This window comes from Pristiophorus japonicus, unplaced genomic scaffold (assembly GCF_044704955.1).
Source record: "Pristiophorus japonicus isolate sPriJap1 unplaced genomic scaffold, sPriJap1.hap1 HAP1_SCAFFOLD_52, whole genome shotgun sequence".
Classification (NCBI taxonomy): Eukaryota; Metazoa; Chordata; class Chondrichthyes; family Pristiophoridae; genus Pristiophorus; species Pristiophorus japonicus.
The window spans coordinates 2,230,742-2,256,596 of NW_027254426.1; the positions used below are offsets into that span (position 1 = coordinate 2,230,742).

Genomic DNA, 25,855 nt, shown 5'->3' on the forward strand with positions numbered 1-25,855 from the left:
TGCATTCGTTATAATCTTCCAAAATTCTCTGGACTCTGGGGAGGTACTAGCGGATTGGAAAGCAGCTAATGTAACGTCTCTGTTTAAAAAAGGGGGCAGACAAAAAGCAGGTAACTATAGGCCGGTTAGTTTAACATCTGTAGTGGGGAAAATGCTTGAAACTATCATTAAGGAAGAAATAGTGGGACATCTAGATAGGCTTAGTGCAGTCAAGCAGACACAGCATGTATTCATGAAAGGGAAATCATGTTTAACTAATTTACTGGAATTCTTTGACGATATAACGAGCATGGTGGATAGAGGCGTACCGATGGATGTGGTGTATTTAGATTTCCAAAAGGCATTCGATAAGGCACCACACAAAAGTTTACTTCCGAAGATAGAGGTACGTGGAGTCAGAGGATATATATTAGCATGGATCGAGATTTGGCTGGCGAACAGAAAGCAGAGAGTCGGGATAAATGGGTGCTTGTCAGGTTGGAAATCGGTGGTTAGTGATGTGCCACAGGGATCGGTGCTGGGACCACAACTGTTTGCAATATACATTGATGAACTGGAAGAGGGGACAGAGTGTATTGTCACAAAATTTGCAGATGACACAAAGATTAATGGGAAAGCGGGTTGTGCAGAGGACACAGAGAGGCTGCAAAGAGATTTGGATCGCTTAAGCGAATGGGCGAAGGTTTGGCAGATGGAATACAATGTCGGAAAGTGTGAGGTCATCCACCTTGGGAAAAAAAACAGTAAAAGGGAATATTATTTGAATAGGGAGAAATTACAACATGCTGCGGTGCAGAGGGACCTGGGGGTCCTTGTGCATGAATCCCAAAAATTTAGTTTGCAGGTGCAGCAGGTGATCAGGAAGGTGAATGGAATGTTCGCCTTCATTGAGAGAGGGATGGAGTACAAAAGCAGGGAGGTCCTGCAGCAACTGTATAGGGTATTGGTGAGGCCGCACCTGGAGTACTGCGTGCAGTTTTGGTCACCTTACTTAAGGAAGGATATACTGGCTTTGGAGGGGATACAGAGACGATTCGCTCGGCTGATTCCGCAGATGAGGGGTTTACCTTATGATGATAGATTGAGTAGACTGGATCTTTACTCCTTGGAGTTCAGAAGGATGAGGGGTGATCTCACAGAAACGTTTATAAAAATGAAAGGGATAGACAAGATAGAGGCAGAGAGGTTGTTTCCACTGGTAGGGGAGACTAGAACGAGGAGGCACAGCCTCAAAATACGGGGGAGCCAATTTAAAACCGAGTTGAGAAGGAATTCCGTCTCGCAGAGGGTTGTGAATCTGTGGAATTATCTGCCCAAGGAAGCAGTTGAGGCAAGCTCATTGAATGTCTTCAAGTTACAGATCGATAGATTTTTAACCACTAAGGGAAATAAGGGTTACGGGGAGCGGGCGGGTAAGTGGAGCTGAGTCCACGGCCAGATCAGCCATGATCTTGTCGAATGGCGGAGCAGGCTCGAGGGTCTAGATGGCCTACTCTTGTTCCTAATTCTTATGTTTCTAATGTTTCTTACTACAACCAAAAACATTTTTGAAAGGACCTGCGTAGTCCTCATGGATGAGTGCCCAAGGCTTGGTGGGCCAGGACCAGGGGCTAAGGGCGGCTTCCCTGGGCGCATTACCCAGCTGGGCAAACGTGTTGCACCTGCGAACACAAAGTTCCAGATCTGCATCTATCCCTGGCCACCAAATGTGTGACTTGGCAATTGCCTTCCTCATGACAATGCCGGGGTGCTCATTGTGGAGTTCTCTGATGAACACCTCTCTGTCCATCTGGTTTCTACGCGGTTTGCCCACAGTAGGCAATCGGCATGAATCGAGAGTTCATCCCTGCGCCTGTGAAATAGTTTAACTTCCTCAGGGTATGCCCTGTACGTGGCTGCCCAGTCCCCATTCAGGACACATTTCTTGACTAGAGACAATAGCGGGTCTCTATTTGTCCAGACTTTAATCTGACGGGCTGTCACGGGTGAGCCTTCACTTCCGGAAGCTTCAACAGCCATGACCATCTCAGCACCATGCTCAGTAGCCCCCTCAGTGGTGGCTAGTGGCCGCCTGCTGAGTGCATCGGCGCAGTTTTCGTTGCCTGGTCTGTGCCGAATTGTCTAGTCATAGGCGGCTAACGTGAGTGCCCACCTCTGTGTGCGGGCCGATGCGTTTGCATTTATGGCCTAGCTGTCGGCCAAAAGGGAGGTTAGGGGTTTGTGATCTGTCTCCAGCTCAAATTCCCTGCCAAACAGGTACTGGTGCATTTTCTTCACCGCATATACAAATGCGAGCACCTCCTTTTCTACCATCCCGTAGCCCCTGTCTGCCTGGGACAGCCTTCTGGAGGCCAAAGCTACTGGCTGTAACTGACCATGGCATCGACATGCTGCAACACACACACGACACCATGGGACGACGCATCGCACGTTAACACAAGTTTCTTACATGGGTCATATAGCGTTAACAGAGTGTTGGAACATAACAAATTGCGTGCTCTATTAAAAGCCCTTTCCTGGCTGTCCCCCGAGACATATGCGCGACCTTTGCGTAGGAGCACGTGTAGCGGCTCTAGCAGCGTGCTCAATTTGGGAAGCAAGTTATCAAAATAGTTCAGGAGCCCCAGGAACGAATCCAGCTCCGTTGTGTTACGGGGTCTAGATGCTCTCTGGATCGCTTCCATTTTGGAGGCAGTAGGGCTGATCCCGTCTGCTGCTGCCCTCCTCCCCAGGAATTCTACCTCTGGAGCAGCCCTATCCGATCCAGTCTGCGTAGCACCTCATCCAGGTTGTGGAGGTGTTCTTCAGTATCGTAACCCGTGATGAGGATGTCGTCCTGAAAAACCACCGTCCCTGGAATCGACTTGAGGAGGCTTTGCATATTTCATTGGAAGATAGCAGGCAGTCCAATTCGCCTTCTATCTTTTCCCGCATCACGTACGGTTCCGCCCTGGCGTTGTGGTGTACTGGCCTGGCGTCCGGGTTTATGTGATTCACTACCTTGGCCCCCATGAAAGTGCCAATGCCGGGTTGAAATAATGAGTCAAATTTGTCCAGGAGCTGTGTGCATGATACTCGCTCCACAGAGGAAATTGCATTGACATCGCCACATTTCCAGTTCATGACAGCAAGCCAACTTTGTGGGTCACGACGACCATGGCGCTGCCTAGCACCGGAATGATCTCCTTTGTGTATGTTCGCAGCTGTGCGTCAATCGGCAATAATTTTGGCCTCCTGTCCTTGGACGCCCACAACTTTTTGAGCTATTTGATACCCATCAGGAACTGGCTGGCCCACGTGTCTAGCGCCACTGATACTGGGATGCCATTGAGGAGCACTTTCATCATTATCGGTGGCGTCCTTGTGTATGAAATGTATCCGTGCTCCACATGAACTCGCTGAACTTCAGCTTCCAGCGATTTCCCCCAGTGTCCATTTCTGCAATTTCTGCAGGTATTTTGCTCATCTCTTCAAACTCCGGCTGAGTGTGTGCCTCCACGCCTCCAACTTGAGCTGCTGTTGGAAACAAAAGGTCTCTTGCCAGTTGATCGTAACTGACTGCCCCGTGATTGTCCTTGAGTGCACCATTAACAGGTGTTGATGGCTCCATTACTGGCCGCATTGTCCCTTGCAATGATGTGAATCGCCGTTCAGCTTGCCATTGTCTCTGTCGAACTCCCCCTCTGGGTTCGGCTATATATTGGCGCGTGCCTGATTGCCCTTGGCTGCCTGGAGAACTGTGCTTTAACAATGTTGAATCTCTGTCCCAACCATTGCTTAAGACAGTACCTCTCGTCTGTTATGCTTGTGGCCATGCTCGCGTGGTTTAAATCCCAGTTTCTCGTTGCCATTGATACGTCCTTACTATACAGTGTAAATGCACACGAGACCCATGCTTCAGAGAAGGTCAGTCTATGACCTGTCCCTTATTCCTTAGCACTCAAGTGATGGAAGTGGGTGGAGCTTCCCCTTTTATACCTGAAGGTCCAGGTTAGTAGTGTCTCCCACAAGTTCACCACATGGTGGTCATTGTTCTCACAGTGTACAACTGAGGTCAGATTATACATGGGTTACAATGCTGGTTGAATAAATGACAGTCCCGGCCTCACTCACTCTGGAGCTGGGGACGAGCGATCAGTCGATGGGTTGTTTGCGGCTTCGATCTGCTGTTGTGAAGCGAGGCGGAGATGTAGGATCGTTGAATAAACTCTCACAACTTAACTGAAAGCAGCCGGAACGTGCAGCTTTGAGAGGGGCTTTCTGCACCGTCAGTGCTGATAACGGGAGGGAGTGAGAGACACTGTGTAGAGTTTGAGTGTGTACAGAACTGTACAAAGAAACCCGGCAATGTAACAGGGCTGTGAGACACTGCATGTTGTTAATAGTATAGTATTAGGCAGTCCCTCGTATCGAGGATGACTTGTTTCCACACTAAAAAGGGATGAGTTTACACGTGTTTCGATGAGGGACCTGACAGTCTAGGTCCCGAACTCCATCCTGAAGGGTGGAAGATGCCTGTGAGTGGATTGTTTTAACGTGGGGTGACCGTTGCACACCAGCCACCACACGGGCTTGACAGAGCTAGGTCTTGGTCAAGTGGCAAGGATTATCCAAGACGACCATAGACGAAGCTCTGCTGCATGGACCCAGTGTGTACCAATGCGCCGACTATCCATAGATCGCAGTGTGGGCTGGCCCGTGCTGTCCTTGGGCCCTCGCCTCTCCTGAGCCGCGATCACGACGCTCCTGGGCCCCGATCTCTCACCGCTCCTCCGCCCCGATCAAAAATGGAGCAGTCAGAAACAGGACATCAATCAGCCTCTCTTATCTTGGAGACATCAAATATCAACAGTGTTATTTGAAATATCAAAATATTAAACTCCAGCCTAGTTGAAGGGTTATTAACATCAGCACAAACAAACACCAACTTTGTTAATATTGAAACATTAATGTCAATTATTCAATTTTTTCTAATATTTAATACAACAATGTTCAAAATGTTTCCACCCGGTTTTAAACCGGGGACTTTACGCGTGTTAAGCGAACGTGATAACCACTAAACTACAGAAACACTGCGATTGACACAGTGTTAGGAACATAACCAGAGCTTTAACCTACACAGCTGGCCGATACTTCAGGAGCTCGTTTTACGGAATAGAATGACGGTGCTATATTTAGGAAGGCTGTGAGTGTGGCAGGAATTGATCTCGTGTTTCCCAGACTTTACACATAGGAACAGGAGCGAGTGGTTAGGATCTGGGATGCACGGCTTGAAAGGGCGGTGGCAGCAGACTCATTCTTATCTTTCAGACGGGAGTTGGAGAAGTGTCTGAAGGAAAATCAATTGCAAGGCTACGGGGAAAGGGCGGGGGAGTGGGACTCGCTGAGATTCGGCACGGGCTCGATGGGCCGAATGGCCTTCCTTGCTGTAACCATTCCATGATTCGATAAGTTAGTGGCACATTTCATAGTGTGGGTGGTAGCAGAACATTGCAAAAGGACATGGATTGAGTCGGCAAAACTTGAGGCATCTGATTCAGGAGATTCGCGGGGCATGGAAATTCGGGAGTTTAATGACTTTGAAAGGAACATTTTTGTTCTGTCCCGTTTCGATCAGAGAAATGTTTGTGAAAGGAATGTTTTGCAGAAAGGAATGCAGTATTTAACTTTCTGCCTTAACACTTCTTTCTGGGTGTCAGGTCACATTTCGTTTCAATGTTATTCTTCCAGAATTGCTATAAGAACATAAGAACATAAGAATAGGAACAGGAGTGGGCCATCTAACCCCTCGAGCCTGCTCCAACTTCCCCAAAATCGGGAACATTCTATCCGCATCTAACCAGTCCTGTCCCATCAGAATCTTGTATGTTTCGATGAGATCCCCTCTCATCCTTCTAAACTCCAATGTATAAAGGCCCAGTTGATCCACTCTCTCCTCATATGTCAGTCCAGCCATCCCGGGAATCAGTCTGGTGAACCTTCGCAGCACTCCCTCAATAGCAAGAACGTCCTTCCTCACATTAGTAGACTAAAATTGAAAACAATATTCCAGGTGAGGCCTCACCAAGGCCCTGCACAACTGCAGTAAGAACTCCCTGCTCCTATACTCAAAACCCCTAGCTATGAAGGCCAACATACCATTTACCTTTTTGCTGCCTGCTGTACCTGTATGCCAACTTTCAGTGACTGATGAACCATGACACCCAGGTCTCGTTACACCTCCCCTTTTCCTAATCTGCCACCATTCAGATAATAATCTGTCTTCACGTTTTTGCCCTCAAAGTGGATAACCTCACATTTATCCACATTATACTGCATCTGCATGAATTTGCCCACTCACCTTACCTGTCTAAGTCATCCTGCAGTCTCTTAGCGTCGCTCTCACAGCTCACACCGCCACCCAGTTTAGTGTCATCTGCAAACATGGAGATATTACACTCAATTCCTTCATCCAAATCATTGATGTACATTGTAAAGAGCTGGGGTCCCAGCACTGAACCCTGTGGCACTCCACTTGTCACTGCCTGCCATTTTGAAAAGGACCCTTTCATCCCGACTCTCTGCTTCCTGTCTGCCAACCAGTTCTCTATCCAGGTCAATATATTACCCCCAATACCATTTGCTTTGATTTTGCACACCAATCTCTTGTGTGGACCCAGGACAAAAGCCTTTTGAAAGTCAAAATACACCACATCCACTGGTTCTCCCTTGTCCACTCTACAATTACATCCTCAAAAATTCCAGAAGATTTTTCAAGCATAAATCCATCCCTTTCATAAATCCATGCTGGCTTGGACCGATCCTGTCACTGCTTTCCAAATGCGCTGCTGTTTCATCCTTAATAATTGATTCTAACATTTTCCCCATGAGTGATGTCAGGCTAACCGTTCGATAATTACTCGCTTTCTCTCTCCCTCCCTTCTTAAAAAGTGGTTTTACATTAGCTAACCTGCAGTCCATAGGAACTGATTCCGAGTCAAATGTCTGTTGGAAAATGATCACCAATGCATCCACCATTTCGAGGCCGACTTCCTTAAGTACTCTTGGATGTAGACTATCAGGCCCCAGGGATTTAGCATCCTTCAATCCCATCAATTTCCCTCCTCATAAGGATATCTTTCAGTTCCTCCTTCTCACTAGATCCTCGGTCACCTAGTACTTTTGGAAGGTTATTCGTGTCTTCCTTCGTGAAGACGGAAGTGAAGTATTTGTTCAATTGGTCTGCCATTTCTTTGTTCCCCATTATAAATTCACCTTAATCCGACTGCAAGGGATCTACAGTTGTCTTCACTAATCTTTTTCTCTTCACATATTTACAGAAGCTTTTGCAGTCAGTTTTTATGTTCCAAGCAAGCTTCCTCTCATAATCCATTTTCCCCCTCCTAATGAAACCTTAGTCCTCCTCTGTTGAATTCTAAATTTCTCCCAGCCCTCAGGTTTCTTCCTTTTTCTGGCCAATTTATCTGCCTCTTCCTTGGTTGTAACACTATCCTTAATTTCCCTTGTTAGCCACGGTTGAGCAACGTTCTCCGTTCTATTTTTACTCCAGACACGGATGTGCAATTGCTGAAGTCACCCGTGTGATCTTTAAATGTTTGCCATTGCCTATCCACCGTCAACCCTTTAAGTATCCTTGGCCAGTCTATTCTAGCCAAATCAAACCTCATACCATCAAAATTACCTTTCTTTAAGTTCAGGACGCAACTTTCTGATTTAACTTTGACACTCTCCATCTTAATGAAGAATTCTACCATATTATGTTACTCTTCACCAAGGGACCTCGCACAACATGATTGCGAATTAGTCCCTTCTCATCACACATCACCCAGTCAAGGATGGCCAGCTCTCTTCTTGGTTGAGAAAACCATCCATAATACACTCCATGAAATCCTCCTGAACCACATTACTACCGTGTGGTTAGCCCAATCACTATGTAAATTAAAGTCACCCATGAGAACTGCTGCAGCACCACTGCACACATCCCTTCTTTCTTGTTTGATGCTGTCCCCAACCTGGTTATTGTGAAATAGCAATTGCTAAAAGAACAGTGACACCGACATGATTTGAACACGCAACCTTTGGATCTAGAGTCAGACGCACTACCGTTGCACCACAAGGTCTACACAGTAGTCAAGGGATGTTCGTCTATATGAAGGTTCTGCAATACAAGGGGCTTTAAAATACCCGCTCATTCCCACCAGGTATCGCAAGCAGCGCTCACCTGACAGTCACCGGATGGTTTGTTCGAAAACTTTTCTCTTGCTTTCACAGGAAAGCATCATTCATTAAGCTCTCACCTTCTTTTGCACAATCAAACAAATGCTAACTCAGGGACACTCCATACTTCAATCATTTTTCATGTTCTTTGCATTTAAACTGTTGAACCATATCCCATTTTACTCACTGTATTTTAGCTTTCTGGTTCAAAGTCTTCATTGCTAATGACACCACGAATCTGGGGAAAATTTTATCAAATTTAACAGCACCGGTTATTCCTACCATGCACACAAAATACAATAAGTAGTGAAGATAAAATCCCACCGTGCGTATTTTCAGATTCAACGCAGTGGGATTTCAAATAAAGTGAAAGAATTTTACAATGAAAACATTTGGAAGTGTTACTTGCATTTGTGTCTTTAATTAAACTTTGTGACGTCTGACTCCCGTTCATGGCACTGCTGAATAAGAAAGGAGGGTTTGACATTGACCAGACTTCACTGCACCGCATATTTGTTAGCTCATCCATTGTATTCAGTGGTTTCTCGGCCTTTGATAGGCTGCAGTGTACCGGATATCACGTTGGTCCACACGTGAAAGGTCCCCGGTGGATCCGTTTTCTCTCACTCAAAGTTATCTATTTATTGAAGTGAAATAAAAAGCAATTAATAATAAGGGAGCCCTTTTGCCAGGAGAATAAATAGCAAATAAAAACAGCAAATGCTGGAAATCTCAGCAGGTCAGGCAGCATTTGCAGGGAGACGAAACTCGCCTCCGATTGTTCATCCACAGCAAGTTTAAACATAATATTTCTACCCAGAATCGAACCAGGGACCTTTTGCATGTAAAGCAAACGTGACAACCACTGCACTACAGAAACCTCTGGTACAACAGCCCCAACAGCGAGGAGCTGACCAGTGAGCTCCCTCTGTGCTGATCGGGAATGTGTTGGCTCACCTTCAACAACTTCTGTCCCACACTGAAAGTTCTCAATCCTTCTCCTCCGCTGCCCTTTACAGAAATGTCACGGATCATCCAGCCACGGTGTTCACCTCCACATCCTCACAGTGGGGCCACAGAGGCTCCTACCGTCTCCCCGCGATCAGCGAACTCACCCAGTTTACAAAATTAAACCCCGAACACGTGCCTGGCAAAGGGCAGGAGAAGCCAGATAGTCTGTAAGCTCGGTCTATCACAGAAAGTATTGGTATTCATGGTGATTACAGCAACTATTAATCGTCTCACAGACCTCAATTATTTTTATGCGATGAATTGATCGAGGATTGAAACCACGTTAGTGCGCCGGATCTTAACCCCTTGACCACCAGGGAACAGTTACGATACATGTCAATATATTTATATATATTTATATATGAACCTGAATGTCAATGGCTTGCTAACTAGACCTCGTGGTGCCCACGGTAGTGTGTCTAAGTTTGAGTGAGAGAAATTGTTCCACAGTGACACCTGTCATATGTTCTACATGGTTACTGCTTGTATTATTACAAGATGTGCAGCAGAGTGCACTGCAGTGGGAGACTTGTAGCTTACCTGTACAGGTGTGCCTGGCCTAGTGTAAAAGGCAGGCCACCAGGTGTGATCCTCACTCTGTAGTTATCAGAAAAGGAATAAGGTCACTACAGTTCAAGCACGACACATTGTCTCGTGGACTCATCATCAGATCATCTGAAGGTATAACAATTTGCGACGAGATTATGGACCTTCACACGAAAATGGCTAAACTTGGTACGTTGCAGTAGTCCCTGATGGTGATGATTTTGAAGCCTTTGTGGAGAGGCTCGACTATTTCTTCACAGCAAACGACCAGGCAGGTGACAACCCGGCCAAACTGGCTGATAAGTGCAGAGCTATCCTGCTAACCAGTTGTGGGCCCACCGTCTATGGCCTCGTCAGGGACTTGCTGGCACCAGCGAAGACAACGACCAAGGCGTACGAGGAGCTTGTAACACTGATCCAAGATCACCTCAAGCCCAAAGAGAGCATCCTCACAGCCAGACAGCGGTTTTATACACACCGACGGCCCGAAGGCCAGGAGATCACGAAGTATGCTGCAGACTTCAGGAGGCTGGCGGCACCGTGGGATTTTGGTGACCACCTCACCGAAGCACTGCGGGATATCTTTGTCATCGGAATCGGCCACGAGGGCCTTCTTCTTAAGCTACTGTCAGCGGATACCACAGTCACATTGCAGAAGGCCATCTCCGTGAGCCAAGCATTCATGACCTCGACCTGTGGCTCTAGGCGGATGACGCATCCTCAGGACTCAAACCCAGCAAGTGCTGTGCACAGAGTGGTGCCTTTTAGAGGCTGGACTTAGAACGTGAACCTTCTCAGGGGAGAGAGAACAGGCCCCCGAGTCCCTTAACTCAAAGTCCATGGTCAGATCAGCCATGATCTTATTGAATGGCAGAGCAGGATCGAGGGGCCGAATGGCCGACTCCTGTTCCTATTTCTTATTTTCTTATGTTAATCATTTAAGGAGCTTGAATCATTGATGAAGTTTTCTCCCCTATCTTACTTTACACACGCTGTATTTCGGAGACTGGTTTAAAATGTTCACTGTTCATGCGACAAGGAACCTGGGGCGAATTTTGTTCAATTTATTTCATAGCAAAAGAAGTCTCCAAAATAATGTTTCTACACGGGTTCAAACCTGGGACGTTTCACGTGCGGTTCTCCACAGTGGTGGAGGTTGTGCTCGAGTTTAAAATGGTGCATTCGATCCACTTTGAAAATGCATCTACAACGACGAGGAACATTTTGCCCATGAATGGGCCCACATTGTCTACACACACCCGCGACCACGGTTTTGTAGGCCAGGGCCAGGGGCTCAGTGGAGCCTCCCTGGGGGCATTGATGAGTTGGGCACAAATAGTGCACCTTCGGACGCAGAGTTCCAAGTCCGCGTCAATACCAGTCCACCAGACGTGGGATCTGGCTATGTCCTTCATGAGAACGATCCCCGGGTGCTCGCGGTGGAGCTCCCGGACAAATGCCTCTCTGCCTCGCAGAGGCATGACTACTCGGCTGCCCCACATCAGGCAGTCTGCTTGTAGCTCATGCATGCTCCTGTCAAAGGGTTTCAATTCCTCGGGGCAGGCATCACGAGCCTCTGCCCAGTCACCGGTTATGACACATCTTTTTACTAAGGATAACGTGGGGTCGCTGGCCATCCAGGCTCTGATTTGGTGAGCTGTTATGGGCGAACCTGTGGACTCAAAGGCATTGATTGCCATGACTATCTCATAGTCCTGTTCGTCAGACCCTTCCGTGGTCGCCAGGGGTAGCCTGCTGAGCGCGTCGGCACAGTTGTCTGTACCTGGTCTGTGCCTTATGGTATAGTTGTAGGACGCCAGCATGAGTGCCCACCGTTGAATTCGCGCTGAGGCGCTGGCGTTTATTGCCTTCCAGAATCATCTGGTACAACAGCCCCAACAGAGGGGAGCTGACCAGTGAGCTCCTTCTGTGCTGATCGGGAATATGGTGGCTCACCTTAAACAACTTCTGTCCCACACTGACGGCCCAAGTTTCGGATGGAGTTGCTCCTAGTTTTTTGGAGCAACTAGTTTAGTTTGGAGAATGATAGAAATTGCAATCCTCGGATATTAGTTTTTTCCAGTTCTACTGAGTTAGTTGAGGTTGGCTTCAGGTAAGGTATTTTTTTTCAAATGGGGTGTGTCCAGCCACTCAGGCCTGTTTTGCAAGTTTCGGCAGTGAAAACTTACTACAAACTAACTTAGGCTGGAGTAAGTGCCCACTTTTGTAAGTTCAGAACAACCTTACCTAGAGGTAAGCTCAGTGCAGGCACAGCCAGAGAGGAGGTGGGAATTAAACACAAAAAGGACTGAAGCATTAAACAAATCACTTAAAATGTCCAAAAACCTCTTTTGATGATATCTTGCCTTATATCTGCAGAATGAGGATAGTTGCTTCTCTTTTTATAAATAAACAAGTGTAGCCTCCCGGCTGAGGCAGGCACAACCCGGCTGCTTTCAGATGAGCTGTGAGGGATTATTTAAGGGTCCGTGGGTCCTGTAGCCCCCCACAGCAGGATATCCTCTCCCCCGGGGTTTTCCACAGCCTGTGCTCGGTGTACGGGGAGCTTTGGCCCGGGTCCGAGGTAGCTTGCATCCCAGGGATGGACAATAACCCTCTGAGCTCTGGAACTGGGAAGAGCAAATAACTAATGAGTTGTTTGTGGGTTTGAAATGCGGCTTAGATCTGCTGGTATTAACCGAGGCAGGGGTTGTGATACATTGCATTGTGTTCAGTATTAATCACAGCAATATCCGCAGTCAGGAGCTGAAAAGGACGAAGAGCTGAAAAAACACAAGAAAAAAGCTAAGAAATGACAGCAATTGTGGTAAACTCTTTAATGTGTTTCCTGCTCGTTTAGTGGTGCGGCGCTCACAGAGGGAGCCCGGATTCAGAAAGTAACTCTTTCTTTCAAAATCTTTAAAATAATGACATGCAACGAATTAAACTGTGTGTCGGAGGATGGGGGTGGGTGAAGATTATTTGCTTTATTCCCCATTCATTAACCGACAGCGTTGTTTTGTAGAATTGTTAGTGAGGGACCGTGGAAACTTCAAGAACTGAACTTTAATCATTCAAGGATTTTGAATCATTGATGAAGTTTTCTCCCCTCTCTGACTTTACACACTCTGCATTTAGGAGACTGGTTTAAAATGTTCAGTGCTCATGCGACAAGGAACCTGGGGCGACTTTTGTTCAATTTATTTCACGGCAAAAAAAGTCTCCAAAACAATGTTCCTGCCCAGGCTCGAACCGGTGACCTTTCGCATGTGAAGCGAACGTGATAACCGCTACACTACAGAAACGCTGTGGTTCAAGTAATCTTAGGACTATAACCAGAGCTTTAACCTACATAGCTGATCGATACTTCAGGAGCTGGTTTTACGAGAAGAGAATGATGGTGCTATATTTAGGAAGGCTGTGAGTGTGGCAGGAATTGATCTCGTGTTTCCCAGACTTTACACATAGGAATAGGAGATGGCCATTTAGCAGCGAGTGGTTAGGATCCGGAATGCATGCCTTGAAATGGCGGTGGAGGAAGACTCAATCTTATCTTTCAGAAGGGAGTTGGATAAGTGTCTGAAGGCAAAACAATTGCAGGGCTACGGGGAAAGGGCGGGGGAGTGGGACTCGCTGAGAGTCGGCACGGGCTCGATGGGCCGAATGGCCTTCCGTGCTGTAACCATTCCATGATTCGATAAGTTAGTGGCACATTTCATAGTGTGGGTAGGAGCACAACATTGCAAATGGACCTGGATTAAGTCGGCAAATCTAGAGGCATCTGATTCAGGAGATTCGCGGGGTGCGGAAATTCGGGTGTTTAATGACTTTGAAAGGAACATTTTTGTTTTGTGCCGTTTCGGTCATTGAAATATTTGTGAAAGTAATTTTTTGCAGAAAGGGATGCAGCATTTAACCTTCTGCCTTAACACTTCTTTCTGGGTGTCAGCTCACATTTCGTTTCGATTTTATTTTTCCAGAATTGCTATTTTATTTGGTGTTTCACAATAACCAGACCCTTGTTCTAAAGTCAGTCTCACAGTTTCCCCAGTCTCCTGTTGATGTTACCAACAATGAACATTTTGACCCAGACCCCTAAAGCACAGTGTGTAAAATGGTTTATGGTTCAAAGTTCATTGCAGAGCACAGAAGAAATGATTCAATTATGGAGTTCCTTCAGTTAGCATTTCTTTAATTGTGCAAAAGAAGATTGTCGGTTAATTAATGATGATTTTCCATGAAAGCAACATGAAATTAAAAGAAATGCAATCGCCCAACAAGTGGCTCAAACCAAAGACGCTGTAATCAAGAGTCTCATGTCCGACCGACTGAGCACGCCAGGATTCTGGCTAACGTTGGATTTTATCGCTCATTGCACCCAGGCACCTGTAGGCCACCCGCAGCCTGGAGACACTAACGTCCCAACAGCTCATTGACTGTCGGAGTGTGACCGTGCGGTGATTCAGAAGACAGGTCTAAAAAGCAAAGTCACTGATTCCGTCTCATGTGCTCCTCCGATCAAGAATAGTAACACACTAAAAATGCTTCAATAATGGTTACACCTGAGCTCCACATTTGTCAAGTAGTTGGCTCGTTGGTCTAGGGGTATGATTCTCGCTTTGGGGTTGTTATTTGTAATTTGCGAGAGGTCCCGGGTTCAAATCCTGGACGAATCCTCAGTTTCTCCACGAATTTTGAAATTGTATCGAACTTTTGCATAGAAGGACTTGCATTTCTGCAACACCTTTCAGGAACTCATGACGCCTCAAAGCGCTTTGCAGCCGTTCAGTTATGTTTGAAGTGTTGTCGTGTGGGGAAAGATTTGCCCAAATCACCCCACACGAACCGCAAATCTTTGCGAAGAAGTTCGGTGCAAAGAATCAGGTATCTCAGGGACTTGGACTTTCTATGAATGAGTTCTGTTTGTACCTGCATTCAAGCTTGAAACAGCAACTGGGCTTCCATCTCACGGGAGCAGCGTGTAGCAGTTCGTGAGTTGGTGACCAGGTTGATGCGCGCCGCTTTCAACCTTTGAAATTTCACCAAACAAAGAAAGGTGAATCCAACTGTCCCTGTAAGCGACAGATTGAATGGATCGGTGCTCCAAACAGTGCTGGAACACGAGCAGTGCAGTAATAGGGTCCGCAACATTAAATGTCAGAGTTATTAAGCATACAATAATTAAACATACACTTAACAACATACTTACACCCAAACCTTGCGAATGTTCGCCGAAGAACTCAAACACGTTACAGTTCCCAGGTCGGTGTACAAATTGATCAAACATTAATCGGATTCTAAACTATCTGTTATGCCACATTTTTTATCTTTTCCATACCCCTGCTACTTGACAATTTAAACTTGTAATAGTATTACCGAACAAAACTGCCCAACTTCTGATGGAAGGTCATTAACCTGAAACGTTAACTCTGTTTCTCTCTCCACAGATGCTGCCTGACCTGCTCAGTGTTTCCAGCATTTAGTCTTTTTATTCTCCAAACTTATAATCAGAGTATCTCGTCCCTTGTCATTTAACTACACTCCTTCCTGATATGTAGCCTTGTCGTACAAACAGGCTCCTTTCGCACGATTCAGGCATTCATTGGAAATATAACTTCTTAACGATAACAATTATGTGATGTATGTAATTATGTAATACTTGACACCAGAGGGCGCAACTATTGGAGTCCTAATGGTCACCTGCCCACAAGTGCAGAGCCAGTATAAAAGGGAGGCTGCCATGTTTTACAGGCACTCTGGAGTTGTAATAAAGAACACTAAGGTCACGCTAAGTTTAGCTCACAGTACTCAGCCTCGGGGAGTTCTTCTATACACAACAATTGGCGACGAGTAACAGAATACGAACGTTCACACAACCATGGCTGCTGTTGGAATATTAGAGAGATCCATAGAGGGTGATAATTGGGAAGCCTTCATCGAGCAGCTCGACCAGTACTTTGTGGCCAACGAGCTGGAAGGAGACACTAACGTGGCCAAGCACAGGGCGGTTCTCCTCAGCGTCTGTGGGCCTAAAATATACAGCCTCATTAAGAATCTGCTCACACCGACAAAACCAACGGAGAAGGAATGTTCAGAGTTGTGCACACTGGTTTGGAACTACCTCAAGCCGAAGGAGAGTATCCTCATGGCCAGATATCGTTTTTACACGCACCACCGATCCGAGGACCAGGTTCTGTCACCGACCTGAGACACCTCGCGGGACCTTGCGATTTTGGAGCTGCGTTGGGGCAAATGCTGTGGGACTTTTACGTGCTGGGCATCAGCCACGAGGTCATTCTTCGAAAGCTGCTGCCTGCTGAAACCCGAGATCTGAGCAGGGCCATCGCGATCGCCCAGGCATGCATGGCCACGGACGATAACACCAAACAGTTACCTTCTCGACATCGAAGATCACCGGCAAGTACTGTGCATAAAATGATGTCGCTAGCAGGCCGAGCTGCATATGGCAGGGCCTGTACGTCTGTGGCTGCAATACCTGTGATGACTCAGAGTGCGCCATCGGGGGTTAATGTGAATCTATTAGCACCGTGTTGGTGCTGCGGGGGTAATCATCGTGCCCATCAATGTCGATTCAAGCACTACGTGTGCAAAGGCTGCACAACGTTGGGGTACCTCCAGTAAGAATGTGCAAACGTGCTGTGACATACCACGTGGCAGAGGATGATCGATCCGGCATGGATCACGCAGCACAGGCAACTCATCCCGAGGAACAAGGACTCCCAGGTGCCGGTGGGGATGTTGCATTTTATCAGGGAGGCTTTGAGGGTGTGCCCGAAACGTTTCCTCTGCCTGTAAAATCCTAACCCTTGCAGTACAGACTTACACGAGGCACATGCTGAAGTCAAGGTCACTCTGGACCTGCACCTATATTTCACATCTCTCAAGTGCCACACTTACCTGAGACCTGCCTTTATATACCTGTGTGGAACAGATATGCAGTGTCTCCTGCAAGTGCACCCCTGGTGGTAAAGTACGATATGTTTACAGGTCATATCTGGTTACAGTCATGTATAGCATGGTAAGGTACAGTTATATAAAGTAGTGTGAGATACATGACATAAGCCTCCCCCAAGGTCTTATTGTCTTTATATGTTCAGTCTCTCAGGTGGTCTACGCTCTCGCATGGAGCGTCTTAGTTGTGGTTCAGTTGTTTGCCTTGGTGCCTGTTTTTCTTTCGATCTGATTGCTGGTATCTCTCCCTTTTCTCAGGTTGTTCCCTCTGTCCGTCCACCAGGTGGGGTGTGAGTTCCACATTGTAGTCTGCCTCTGGTTCTGCAGTGTTATCAGTGAATCTACGTTTTACTTGGTCTGCATGCCTCCGGCAGGTTTGGCCATTGTCCATGTGTACCACAGTAGCCTGTGTCCTTCCTTATCTGTTACTGTCCCTGCAAACCATTTGGGACGCCGGCCATAGTTTAGCACAAACACTTTGTCCTCTATCTCATTCCACCTCCACCTCGAATTTCGGTCATGGTACTCAGTTAGCTTCCGGCGCTTTGCCTCAACAATTTCATGCATGTCTGGGAGGATTAAAGGGAGTCTCGTCTTTAAGGTTCGTTCAATCAATAGTTGCGCGGGGGGAATCCCAGTCAACGAATGCGGACGAGGTCTGTATGTCAGCAGCAGTCGCGACAGGTGGCTCTGCAGCGTGGGACCTTGGATTTTTAGCATACCTTGTTTCACGATTTGCACTGCTCGCTCCACCTGGCCATTGGAGGCCGGCTTGAACGGTGCCGTCTTAACGTGATTTATGCCGTGGTCAACTATGAAATCTTGAAATTCTGCACTGGTGAAGCACGGACCATTATCTCTGAGCAATATGTCAGGGATTCCATGCGTTGCAAACATGGTTCTAAGGCTCTCCACAGTGGTGGAGGTGGTGCTTGAGATTAAAATGGTGCATTCGATCCACTTCCAAAATGCATCGACGACTACGAGGAACATTTTGCCCATGAATGCGCCCGCATAGTCTACATGCACCAGCGACCACGGGTTGGTGTGCGAGGGCCAGGGGCTTAGCGGGGCCTCTCTGGGGGTATTACTGCGTTGGGCACAAATGGTGCACCGCAGGACGCAGAGCTCCAAGTCCGCGGCAATGCCAGGCCACCAGATGTGGGATCTGGTATGGCCTTCATCAGGACGATCTTTGGGTGGAGCTCGCGGACAAACACCTCTCCAACTCGCAAGGGCATAACTACCCGGCTGCCCCACATCAGGCAGTCTGCATGTAGTGATAGTTCATGCATGCGCCTATGGAAAGGTTTGACCTCCTCGGAGCAGGCATCACGAGCCTCTTCCCAGTCACCAGTTAAAACACATCTTTTGAATTAGGATAACGTGGGGTCGCTGGTCGTCCAAGCTCTGATTTGGCGAGCCGTCATGGGTGAACCTGTGCATTCAAAGGCATTGATTGCCATGACCATCTCACAGTCCTGTTCGTCGGACCCTTCCGTGGTCGCCAGGTATTGCCTGCAAAGCGCGTCGGCACAGTTGTCTTTGCCTGGTCTCTGCCTTATTGTATAGTCGTAAGACGCTAGCATGAGTGCCCACCGCTGAATGCGCGCCGAGGCATTGGCGTTTATTGCCTTGCACTCGGATAGCAGGGACGTGAGGGGTTTGTGGTAAGTTTCTCACGCGAACTTGGCCCCGAAAAGGTATTGGTGCATCTTTTTGACATCGTACACGCACACGAGCGTCTCCTTCTCAACCATACAGTACCCGCGCTCCACCCGCGAAAGTGACCTGGAGGCATTAGCTAAGGGTTGTAATTTACCCGCATCATTAACATGTTGTAAAATGCATTCGACCCCATACGCTGACGCATCACATATGAGAACTAGCTTTTTACCTGGATCAAAGAAAACCAAAACACTGTAGGAACATAGAAGGTTGCATGCCTTATTGAATGCGCGTTCCTGGGTGTCCCCCCAAAACCAATCGCACCCCTTCCTGAGTAGCACATGGAGAGGCTCCAGCAGCGTGCTTAATTTCTGCATAAGTTCCCAGAGTAATTGAGTAGCCCGAGAAAGGCGCACAGTTCTGAGACATTCCGGGGTCTGGGTGCCAGGCGATTTGCTTCTGTTTTGGATTCTGTTGGGCAGATTCCATCAGCGGCAATCCTTCTGCCCAAAAATTCAACCTCGGGCGCGAGAAACAGACACTTGGATTTCTTAACTCTTAGGCCGACCCGATCCAATCAATTTAGTAATTCCTCCAAATTGCAGAGATGGGAGTCGGTGTCCGTGCCCGTGATAAGTATGTCGTCTTGAAATACAACCGTCCCCGGGATGAACTTGAGGAGACTCTCCATGTTGCGCTGAAATATAGCAGCTGCCGACCTGATGCCGAATGGGCATCGATTGTACATGAAACGGCCTCGATGTGTGTTGATGGTGGTGAGTAGCTTAATCTCTTTGGTCAGTTCTTGCGTCTTAATCGCAGATGTGAGATCTAGTTTCGAGAAAAGTTTTCCTCAAGCCAATGTGGCAAATAGATCCTCCGCTCTGGGCAGCGGGTACTGGTCCTGTAGGGAGACTCTGTTTATGGTAGACTTGTAATCCCCACAGATTCGTACGGATCCATCAGGCTTCATGACGGGGACGATGGGACTTGCCCAGTCGCTAAATTCCACGGGTGAGATAATGCCATCCTGCAGAAGCCGGTCCAGTTCGTGTTGAATCTTTTCCCTAATCACATAAGGCACAGCTCTAGCCTTGTGATGGACCGGTCTGGCATCCGGTGTGACGTAGATTTTAACTTTCGCCCCTTTGAAGGCTGAAAGAGATGTTCAAAACGACTTGGAACTGTTGAGCAGGAGGTCAGTTCCTCTGACGACACGGTGTGAACATCATCCCATTTCCAATTTAGTTTTGCCAAACAGCTTCTTCCCAACAATGCTGGGAGATCTGCGGGGACAATCCACATGGAAATCGGTTCACTGTCCCTTTGTGTGTGACAGAGAGCATGGCGCTGCCAAGGACTGGGACGATTTCTTTGGTATAGGTCCTTAGTTTGGTGTCATTCCTTGTGAGTTTTGGTCTGTTGCTTTTGTGCGGCCACAGCTGTTCAAATTGTTGAACGCTCATGAGAGATTTACTCGCTCCCGTGTCCGGTTCCATTTTGACGGGTATCCCGTTGAGTAGGACCCTCATCATTATTGGAGGCGTCTTGTTGTAAGTACAGTTTACATTGATCGTGTTGACCCGCTGTACCTCGGTGTCCCGGGCACTTTCCTCACCGTCTTCTGGTTCTCTTTCCGACCCTTCTGATTCGTATACCAGCCGAGCTGCTGTTTTTTTGCACGTGAGCCAGATGTCCTATATAGTTGCAGTTTCTGCAAACAGCATGCTGAAATCGACACCCCCTTGATGAGTGCCTTCCCCAACATCTCTAGCACAGACCGCTTCCATTGTTTCCGAAGGATGAGCTGCATCAGGCTGATCTCTCTTGAGCTTCTCTCAGTCTGTAGTTGATTGCTCGCATTGTGGGTTGATGAGGTGTGAATGGCCGTTCATGTTCCCCTTGATGGCTTCTAGCGCCACCGCCTGCTGTTGAATGCCTGCTCTCTTGCCTTTGTCTCTGTGTGGGGGTAGCGGCTTGTCTCACGCTGTGAACCCCTTGTTCCGATGTTTCGTTAATTGTCGTACCCGCAGTGTAGATCAACCTTGTTTCTTCTTCTCCTGCCAAGAATGTCGGTGCGATCAGTGCTGCTGCCTCTAGGGTCAGGTTCTTGGTCTCTATAAGCTTTCGGAATATGCCTGCGTGGCATATTCCTTCAATAAAAAAGTCTCTCAGTACTTCTCTCCTTAGTTCATTGGAGAACTCACATAAACTCGCCAACGTCCGAAGTTCCGCCACAAAGTCGGGTATGCTCTGGCACACACAGCGTCTGTAGTTGTAGAACTTGTGTCTGGCCATATGTAGGCTGCTCGCTGGCTTCAGGTGATCTCTCACCAGTGTGCTCAACTCCTCAAACGACTTGCTTGCTGGTTTCTCGGGTGCCAGCAGGTCCTTCTTTAAGGCGTATGTTTTCGAGCCACAGCTGGTCAAGAGATGGGCTCTTCTGTTGTCTGCCTTATCGTCGCCCAACCAGTCTTTGGTTACAAAGCTTTGCTGGTGCCTTTCTATAAAGTCCTCCCAATTATCTCCAGCATTATATTAATCATCTGAGCCGTTGGTAGCCATTCTGTGGATTATGTGATCCCGTCACTCGTCGCCACTGTAAAGTCCTGACCCTGCAGTACAGACTTACACGAGGCACAGGCTGAAGTCAAGGTCACTCTGGGCCTGCACCTTTATTTCACAGCTCTTGAGTGCCACACTTGCCTGAGACCTGCCTTTATATACCTGGTGGTAAAATATGCTTGTGGTTACAGGTCATATCTAGTTACAGTCATGTATAGCATGGTAAGGTACAGTTATATACAGTAGTGTGAAATAAATGACACTGCTCACCTGGGGCTCGCTTACCGTGTCGGAGTTCTGAGTAGAGCGCTTGCTTAGGGAGTCTAGTGTCGGGCATGTGGACAATGTGGCCCGCCCAGCGGAGCTGGTCGAGTGTGGTCAGTACTTCAATGCTGGGGATGTTGGCCTGAGCGAGAACACTGATGATGGTGCGTCTGTGCTCCCAGGGGATTTGCAGGATCTTACGGAGACAGCCCTGGTGGTATTTCTCCAGTGATTTGAGATGTCTGCTGTATATAGTCCATGTGTCGGAGCCATACTTCGGGGCAGGTATCACCACCGCCCTGCAGACCATAAGCCTGGTGCCAGATTTGAGGTCCTGGTCTTCAAACACTCTCCTCCTCAGTTGATTGAAATCTGTGCTCGCACACTGGAGGCGGTGTTGGACCTCGTCATCGATGTCTGGTACCTTGCTGATAGTAGGTTCCCAAGGCGTGGAAAATGTACCACGCTGTCGAAGGCCACACTTACAGCCTTCCTAAATATAGCACCCTCATTCTATTCTCTGAAAACAAGTTCCTGAATTCTCGGCTAGCTGCTAAGGTTAAGAGCTGCGGTTTTATCCTAAGATAGATTCTATCACAGTGTTTCCGTAGTGTAGTAGTTATCACATTCCCCTCACGCACGAAAGGCCCCCGGTCCGAAACTGGGCAGAAAGATCTTGAAAACTTGAAAATGGGACGAATGACTGACTCCTGTTCCTAACTCTTACGTTCTTATGATCTCTTGACCTTTCACAGGAGAACAAACTCTCCTCTAAACATGCATGAGAAAGCTCCAGTAAATATTTCCCCCCGAGGTGCTATCGCATGTGAGGCGAACGTGTTAACCGGTACACTGCGGAAACATCTCCACTTTCACCACCAGGTTTCCAAAATAAAACCCAATGAGATCGGGATAAAAGTTCCTCACATGCTCAGGGCAAAATATATGATTGCCGGTCTGCAAAAGAATGAACAAACTTCAGCACCAGGTCAGACGGAAATGTTAAATGAGCAGATGGACTGCTGAATCGTACTTTTAAGGAGTTGGTGGTGTCAAAACAAATGGGTTCCGCTGAATGATTAAATATAAGAAATGGGACATAAACTGACATTTCCAGAGAAAACGATGACTTGAACACAGCACCTTAGAACGCTCGGCCATCCTGACTATTCAATGCTGCATGTGCCCACATGCAGGTTGATTTTGAACTTTGTGTCCTGTCAAATGAAATAAATGAGGGCAGCAGGTGTATCTCTGCCTGACACCGGGGAAATAATTAAACAGACCTTGGAGCAAGGGTCTGGTTATTGCCAAACAGCAAAGGAAATAATAATTCTAGACAAACCATATCCAAGAGAACAGTGACCACGACGTGATTTGAACACGCAACCTTCGGATATGGAATCGGACACACGACCGTTGCCCCATGAGACCTACACACTGAGCTGGCGATGTTCGTCTATATGAAGTTTCTGCAATACATGGGGCTTTAAAATCCCCGACCATTCCCAACAGGTATCACAAGCAGCGCTCAACTGACAGGCACCGTATGATTTCTTCTTAAACTTTTCTCTTGCTTTCACGGGAAACCATCATTAATTAACCCCTCACCTTCTGTTGCACAATCAAACAAATGCTAACTCAGGAACATTCCATACTTCAATTATTTGTCCTGTGCTTTGCATCTTACTCGAAAACCATATCCCATTTTACTCACTGTATTTTAGCTTTCTGGTTCAAAGTCTTCAGGGATCTGGGGCAACTTTTATCAAAGTTAACAGCACCGTTTATTCATATCGTGCACACAGAATACAATCAGTATTGAAGATAAAATCCCACTGTGCGTATTTGCAGATTCAACGGAATAGGATTTCAAATAAAGTGAAAGAATTTTACACTGAAAAGATTTGCAAGTGTTATTTGTATTTGTGTCTTTCATTAAACTTTATGACGTCTGACTCCCGTTCATGCCACTGCTGAATAAGAAAGGAGGGTTTGACGTTGACCAGACTACACTGCCCCTGATATTTGTCAGCTCATCCTTCATATTCAGTGGTTACTCGCCCTTTGGGATGGGCTGCAGTGTAGCCGATATCACGTTGGCCTCACATGCAAAAGTTCCCCAGTGGATCTGTTTTCTCTCAGTCAAAGTTATCCATTTATTGAAGTGAAATAAAGAGCAATTAAGGAATAAGGGAGCCCTTTTGCCAAGAGAATAAATAGCAAATAAAAACAGCAAATGCTGGAAATCTCAGCAGGTCAGGCAGCATTTGCTGGGAGACTAAACTCGCCTCCGATTGTTCATCCACAGAAAGTTTAAACATAATGTTTCTGCCCGGGATTGAACCAGGGACCTTTTGCGTGCAAAGCAAACGTGATAAACACGACACAACTTTCAACAGCAAGGTTCAACATCTGGGTTGGAGCCAACAGGCGCCTGGCTGCAATGAGCGATAAAAACCTGTGTTGGGTAGAAGCCCGGCTAGCTCAGTTGGTAGAGCATGAGACTCTTAATCTCAGGGTCGTGGGTTCAAGCCCCACGTTGGGCGAATAAGTTTTGTTAAACTTTTATGTTGCTTTCACGGGAAAACATAATTAATTAACTGATCAATTGGAGAGGCTGGGTCCGTTTCCTCTGGAACAGAATATTTGTCCCCCAGGATCGATAGTTTACTTGCTGAATCACAATAACCAGACCCTATATCTCCCTCTGGATGTTTGGGGGTCTCTCGTACATTCCCAGTCGTGTGATCGCCCCTTTTCTGTTCTCCAATTCAATCCAGATGGCCTCGTTCAAAAATCTGTCTATCTCCACCTTAAATATATTCAATGACCCAGCCTCCACAGCTCTCTGGGTCAGAGAGCTCCAAAGATTCAGCACCTTCTGGGAGAATAAATTCCTCCTCATCTCCGTTTTAAATGGGCGACCCTTAAACTTTCAGGGAATAAGGTGTTATGGGGATCAGCCATGATCGTATTGAATGGTGGAGCAGGCTCGAGGGACCATGTGGCCTACTCCTGCTCCGACCTCTTATGTTCTTATGACCACTTATTCTGAAACTGTGCCCCCAAGTTCTAGATTCCCCCACAAGGGGAAATTTAGAAACATCGAAAATAGGTGCAGTAGTAGGCCATTCGGCCCTTCCAGCTTGCACCGCCATTCACTATGATCACAGCTGATCATTCCCTCAGTACCCCTTTCCTGCTTTCTCTCCATACCCCTTGATCCTTTTAGCCATAAGGGACATATCTAACTCCTTTTTGAATGTGTGGGTTAATTCCCGTGAAAGTAACATAAAAGTTCAAGGAAAATATTTCACGCAAGGTGGGGCTCGAACCATTAACCTTAAAATTAAAAATCTCATGCTTTACAGATTGAGCTAGCCAGGCTTTCCTACATCTACTTTGGCAATGGTGACCCCCAGGATGGTGATGTGTATTAGTCAAAGGAACATAAGAAATCGGAGCAGGAGTCGGCCATACGGTCCCTCGAGCCTGCTCCACCATTTAATAAGGTCATGGGTGATCCGATCATGGACTCAGCTCCACATCCCCGCCCGTTGCCCATAACCCTTAACCCCTTATTGGTTAAGAAACTCTCTATTTCTGTCCTAAATATATTCAATTTCCCAGCTTCCACAGCTCACTGGGACAGTGAACTCCACAGATTTACAACCCTCTGAGAGAAGAAATTCCTCCTCATCTCAGTTTTAAATGGACGGTCCCTTATTCTAAGATCATGCCCCTAGTTCTAGTCACCCCCATCGGTGGAAACATCCTCTCTGCATCCACTGTCATTGAAAATAAATTCACATAGACTCTGGTAAGTTAAAAGAGACAACTTTATTGCTAACAGAGCTATGGGAGATGAGTTGAGATCCTGCGATCTCCCCGAGTGCCTTGTGCTGCAGGGTTATAAGCAGTTTACAGGGGGCGGAATACAATCATTTAAATTCATTTACATACAACCAATCGATCCATATGGCAACGCAATTCATTTACATTCAACTTTTTAGTCCTAGTGAAACCTGATAGCATGGTGCGAGTTTGGGGGCCCTTCCTCGTTATCTTCTTTTGTGGTTAGTTATTCTGCTGCAAAGCTTTCGATGAAACAGTGGCCTGCACCTGGCCAGGAGTCACTTCTTCCTGCAGAGTTTATATCAGGGATAGCAGATAGGCTTCTTGGTACAAAGTTCATTTCGTGGTGGCTTACCCCATCATGCTTTGCTATGTCTGAAAATCCACTCCAAAACCATCATTCTATTCTCGGAAAACCAGCTCCTGAAGTATCGGCCAGCTGTGTAGGTTAAACTCTGGTTATATTCCTAAGATTACTTTAACTACAACGTTTCTGTAGTGTAGCGGTTATCACATTCACCTCACACGCGAAAAGTCCCTGGTTCAAGCCCAGGCGGAAAGATTATTTTGGAGGCTATTTTTGCTGCAAATAAATTGAACAAAAGTCGCATGAGCAGTGAATATTTTAAACCAGTCTCCTAAATACAGAGTGTATATAGTCAGATAGGGGAGAACACTTCATCAATGATTGAAGCTCCTTAAATGATTAACATAAGAACATAAGAAATAGGTACAGGAGTCGGCCATTCGGCCT

General features: G+C 47.0%; 3 non-coding genes across 3 annotated transcripts; 1 reads left to right on the forward strand and 2 right to left on the reverse strand.

Moving 5' to 3' along the window:
• Positions 1 to 9,024: 9,024 nt before the first annotated feature.
• On the reverse strand, positions 9,025 to 9,097 carry trnav-uac (transfer RNA valine (anticodon UAC)). The gene has a single exon. It is a non-coding gene; the product is annotated as a tRNA-Val (tRNA).
• Positions 9,098 to 13,006: 3,909 nt separating this feature from the next.
• Positions 13,007 to 13,079, reverse strand: trnav-cac (transfer RNA valine (anticodon CAC)). Its single transcript has one exon. It is a non-coding gene; the product is annotated as a tRNA-Val (tRNA).
• Positions 13,080 to 23,719: 10,640 nt separating this feature from the next.
• On the forward strand, positions 23,720 to 23,792 carry trnak-cuu (transfer RNA lysine (anticodon CUU)). Its single transcript has one exon. It is a non-coding gene; the product is annotated as a tRNA-Lys (tRNA).
• The last annotated feature ends 2,063 nt before the right edge of the window (positions 23,793 to 25,855 follow it).